This window comes from Nelumbo nucifera, chromosome 3 (genome assembly GCF_055504915.1).
Source record: "Nelumbo nucifera cultivar China Antique chromosome 3, China Antique-T2T, whole genome shotgun sequence".
Lineage (NCBI taxonomy): Eukaryota > Viridiplantae > Streptophyta > Magnoliopsida > Proteales > Nelumbonaceae > Nelumbo > Nelumbo nucifera.
Genome location: NC_142651.1, coordinates 47791883 through 47797895, shown reverse-complemented (window position 1 = coordinate 47797895; position 6013 = coordinate 47791883).

Here is a 6013-nt window from a genome sequence, read left to right as displayed (position 1 = left end):
CCTTAAACGTTCACACCGAGAGAATCATTCACAAAACCAACCTAAACCGATTCAAACTGATCAAGTCAGTTTTACTTAGTACTGGGTCGGTTTCGATTTCATTTCTAGGTAAACCAACTAAGTCGGGTCGGTTAGAAAAATGCCAGTAAACCGACCCAACCCGACCCATGAACAGACCTATCAGATTCAGCAGATTTGATTTGATTCATTTAGTTTTTCATAAAAGCATATTCTGACATGCAAAAAAGATAATCTGTTAATTTTCAATGGATTAGAATAGAAAGCTTAAAAACCTGGAATGTCCATAGAAAATTAACAATAGATCTCATCTCCACCAAGGATCGGATTTGGAGGGTCATCTTTATCTACGGCGGGGATCAAGACCAGGGACGAGTATGGTCCCCGCCCCCTTGCCATTTTGCTGTTGGGAAAATTAAATGATGTTGATTGTAAGACACGTGTTCAACAGCCAACTTGGAATTGACCAATTAGTCTTTTGTCTTATGTTAAGAGTGAACCTCCTCCTGGTTGTAGAATTAGCATTCGATGCACACTAGGGCTGAAACTGAAACTTGGGACGGGTTGGGTCGGGTAAGGTTAAAGTTTGGGTTTGGGTTGAAAAGTATGAACCCAATTCTCGATCAAAGGATAAATTTGCTCCTTTTAGGCAAGAAATTACTTGCATTCAGCTTTGCTGTCACCATGGAAGGAAGGTAAGAATGGACAAAGTCATACCGAAGGTTGATGTAGGCAGAGTAAAGACAAATGAAAGAGATTAGTTCTCAAAGCACTCTAGGCACAAAACTCTAATGCTGTAAAAATGTTTTGAGTTCTCAGGCCCAAGATGGTCTGCTTCCTCTTCTCGATTGCCAGAAGTCCCCTGAGAAAGTATACACCTTTCATGACTCTAGTCCAAAGGGACTCCGGTTTAATGACAAGATACCGACCACGTTGAGTAAGCAAAGAGCAATTGAAGAGCTAAGCCATTTGGCCATAAGACAGAGTTATAAGGGGGTGTTGGAACTGAAAGCAACACAGGACTTCAGTAAGTTGATGGCAGAATTAATGACAGGAGAATGCTCCTGATTTCTACACAATTGGCACCATCTACCTTTGAAACAAGAGGCCAAGTGAAAGTGTAGACTGGATTAGGGCAAACAGGGCAAGCAAAAAAGGGCATTTTGGGTGCTTTCATTTATTACAAATTTAAACGGAGGGGTAGGGGGTGCAACTTGGACAGGCATAGCCCAAGCCTGAACCGGCCTAGTCCGTAATTTTACATGGGTTGGGTTTGGATTTTCATTCCTCAGGCTGGTCTTGAGTTCAAGAATTCAAGTTTTTTTTTTTTTTTTTTGGATGGGCTCAAGCCTAGCCCTAAGGTAGCTCGACCTTGTCCCAACCCAACCTGCCCAGCTATACACATTCATATTTGTATACATACTTACATATATACATTTATATTTTCATGCATACATACATACATATATATTTGCATAAATACATACATATATAATCTTAAAGTGGATTCATTGACCAATCCAAGCCCGGTCCAGGCCCAAACCCAACCCAAATTCATCAAATTACAATGTGGGCTGGGCTCAGATAGGAAAGATTGGATTTGACCTCGGGTTCAATCTGACCTTAGGCCTTAGGACCAAATCTTCGGGTTTACGTCGACCATAAACCTAACCCAGAGTGGTAACATAGGAAATTTGCAAAAACCATTGATCTCTTAATGGCAGAGCTCTAATAGAAGGTCTCTGGAGGTTTTGAAAAAGTCAGGGTATGTTTGAAATTAGATTTGCTCCCAACAAGACACTACAGCCACACATTGAGGGACATCTCCCCATGAATGACAAGCAAGATGTTACTAGTGTGTGGCTGTAGTTGCTTATTAAGAGGCTTGTTGGAAAGCTTGTTGGGAGCATTATCTAAACTCAGTATGTGTAAGAGAAATAGGGAAAAGCGAAGGAGAGTTTTAGGTAATAACTCTCAAAGGGAAAGGGTAAAAAAAAAAAAGATTTCCTCTCCAGAGTCCAGACAAAGTTGGTCCTAAAAAAGACCAGAATAAATAGCAAAGAAATTCCATTCTGAAATTATGTCACAGACTTGAAAAAAAAAAATCATTCCCAAAAAGCCTCACGAGATCAAACAATTTAGCTCTGCCAAATTGTGCATGGATCAAACGAACTCGACTTTACAAGTTTTCAGACGATCTTCAAATTCTTCCTTTGTAAGCTCCCAAAATCACATAAATGAGCTAACAAGTACAGCGAGCTTCAAAAGTTTCAAGGAGAACCATAAGAAGCTTTCTTAATGAGCTCTAAAAAACCTCAAAATCATTGCTGCTTTCAGATTCTTTAGATTTTACAAGATTCTATATTTCTACCAGACAATCCGTTACTCTATTACCCTAATCCCAATCTTGACCATACATTATGACATTATGAGGATTATGAGGAAGAAAACCAAGACATTCCCCCTGGTCATGGATGAACTATGTGATTCCGCAATTTAATTGATCAATGAATTCACTCTTACAGCCTTGCAGGACAACACGATAGTTAACTCTAAATCCAAGAGCATAAATAGTAAAGCCACGCTTGTTAATAACATTTCTCCTCCCTCGGTCACAATGAGCATAAATAGTAAAGCCACGCTTGTTAATAACATTTCTTCTCCTTTATTAGCTGCCATCATCCACCCCTCTAGCTGCTAGCTTCACTCCCAAATACTCATTTAGATAAGTCAAAGACATTTGCCCCGAGTGTTCGAGTTCGAGTTTGATTGCATCATCAAAGGAGTTATCCCTGCCAGACTTATGGATTCAGTTTCCTATTTGTGTCTAGATTGAAAAGAAGTCAGTAGAGTATCAGTTCAGGATTAGATTTGTTTGTTTTTCTTCTTAGGTAGAAGTTGAAAATGAAAACTTTTCTCCTTTCGTTTTCTTTCTAGAAAGGAACGGTGTATCATTTAAACTTTTGACTTATAATGAGAGAGCTTTCAATAGATCTGTATGTAGGTCTGTAAGATAGATGTGGAAGGATGAAGATAAAACTCAAGAAACTGAAAATGAGAAAAAGGACATATACAATTAGAATTCACACACCATTTCTCACGAGGACAAAATTACACGCAAAATTAAAGAACACGACTAAAGACTGAAGTCTATATTAAATAGGGCATATTTTTTTAAGGCAATATAGGCATAACCTTGTCCCGATTATTTAGGATGAGAGCCGACCATGAACTCAAAATTAACATAACCTTGTCCCGATTATTTGTGGTCAGCTACATAAATCCTATTCTGCCATTCCACTCTATTTAGTGCATTCTAGGCACTCATCATTTCTCACAACTTCAACGGTTCAACCTATGTCCGTTTTGTCTTGCCCCTACGTCCTTTACACCCTCTAACATTTTACAACTTCCCCCATTTTATCACCTATATAAGGGCTGATCCTACAATCCTATGGGCATGCTTATTTCTGTTTCTTTTTTATTTTTAGTTTCCTGCACATCCATCTGGGCATTCATATCTATCATGCTACACTCATTTTTGGCCATTTCTCCATTCTACTACATATAAAATTGTTAGCTTCGCCAATTTTATTAAAATTTTCTTTTAGATTGAGTGATATCTTCCAATCACACAAGACTTTGGATACAATTAAGGCTGCAGCTTGGGCTGGGTTAGCCCGAACCCAAACCTAACCCAATCCGAAAAAGTCGGGTTGGTCAGATCGGGTTGATGCTTGGGTTAGGGTTAGGGTTGAACTTTATAAACCCGACTTTATTTCGGGTTGGGTTAGGGTTAACTCATCAAGCAACCCGAACCCAACTCTATATATATATATAATTATATCATATATTTATTTAGATGATTATATCATACATTGATTTATTTAGATGCATGATAGTTGTATAGCGACCACCACATACTATCATTTATTTCATTTAAGATAATCACTTCACTTAATCCTATTTGGAAATACTAAAACCTTGATAACATATTTTATGTTTTTTGAATATTTTATTAATTATCTCCTCTTTGCAATGTTTTTGAACCATCGTTGACCCGAACGTAGGACCATTCGGCCCAGAAACCATCCAAGCAACCGATTCCGTTTCACCCCTGACCCGCTCTTGGGTCAAAAACCGTTAACTTCGTCAGAAAATCGCTGCCCCAGGCGGTCAAACCGTCGATTCGTTTGACCCTGACAGCGGTTCACGATTTGAGAAATTACAGAGAGGGAGAAACTGAGTCTGAGACACAAACTCAGATCTAATATCTAGAGAGACTGAGAGAGAGAGAAGAAGAAGAAGAAGAAGAAGAAGAAGAAAGTTGTAGTTTTCTCATATCTCAGATCCAGATCTGAGAAAAAACGAAAAAACAATCTCAGATCTGAGATGCGATAACTCGTATCTCAAATCTGAAATCTATCATCTACTCTGTTACCGTCGTCACCGTCATCGATGAGCGTCAAATCCATTCTCCTCCTCTTCCTTCTTCTTCCATCCTTCCCTCTTTCTTTCCTTCCTTTCCTTCTCTTCTTTCTCAACCAACAAAAGGCTATCTTCTCCACTCCTCCTTTCTTTGTTTCTCATATACTATTTGTTATCCTGCCCTAATGCAAACCGCCCAAACCGTTCAACTCGGACGGTTGAATCACTGACCCAAAAACTGATAGCTAAAACGGTTCCATTTCGAGTTAGTTTTTAAAACCTTGCCTCTTTGTTGTTTGCCACCCATAGCTTGTTGCCCATAAAAGATCTAATATAAGTCATCATAATAAACTATAGTCATTTCAAACACTTTCTTTTTTTTATTTTGTACTTAAAGAACCAATAAAAACCAATGTTTTAAAACAACTCAGAATCGAAACCGTTCTGGCCACCGGTTTCTGGGTCAATGTTTCGACCGTTTGGTCCAAATAGACAACCCATTCTGACAAAATAAATTAAAAAATAAAAATAAAATTTAAAATGGCCAAAAGCCATTGAACAGGTCGACGGTTCGACCGCCTAAGTCAACAGGTCGTTGATCGATTCAACGATCTTTGGCCAAGGACTGGGTTTGGGGTAAAACGGAACCGGTTGCCTAGATGGTTCCCGAGCCGAATGGTCCAACTGTCTGGGTCAACGACGGATTGAAAACCATGATAAAAACATCAAATAAATACTAATAAAATATAAAATAAATATATGTAATGGAAGTTGAGCTAAGATCTAAGATTAAGTTCTACAAAATTTCAAGGGATGGGAAGAAGGTTGGGTTGGGCCCAACCTGAAGATGACTTTGGATTGGGTTGGGTTAGGGTTGAAGGAATTTAGTTAGGGTTAGGGTTAGGGTTAGGGTTAGGGTTAGGGTTAGGGTTGGATAGGTCATATTGAAGGTCCGGTTAGATTAGGGTTAGGGTTGGGGGTTTAGAAGTTAGGGTTGGGCTAGGGTTGGCCTCAACCCCACCTAACCCGGCCTGACTTGCAGCCCTAGATACAATTCTCCACTTCGCCCATCCTAGTATAATTCACTGCGCAACATCCCCTTCAACATCTCCTTTGTTACAATTAATACCACACCTAGAAATGAATCATGCACAAACGAATGCCATATAAGATTAAAATATGAAGCAACTCACTCATGATTTATATTCCCTCGAACCCTTCTCTTGAGATAAATTACAGTCCCTATACTATTTCTTTATTATGACTACCAATCAGGATACTATAACCAAATGTAGTTGAAGGGTTTATAATATGGAAGGAATGCACTGGAACAGAACTGGCCATGAGGATAAGTTAAACATTGAATCACCTATTTCATCTGATGATCAGATCTCTCATGCCTTCTCTAGATGGACTAAAGAGATCACAGATAAACTTTAAAATGGATCTTATTTTGAGAATTCAAACTCGGAAAAATAGACAGGACCTTAACTGAAACTTCCTGTGCCTATAGTCATTATAGGAATAGAATGCTTCTATAGGCTTCGAACTGCCCACTCCTGCAAAC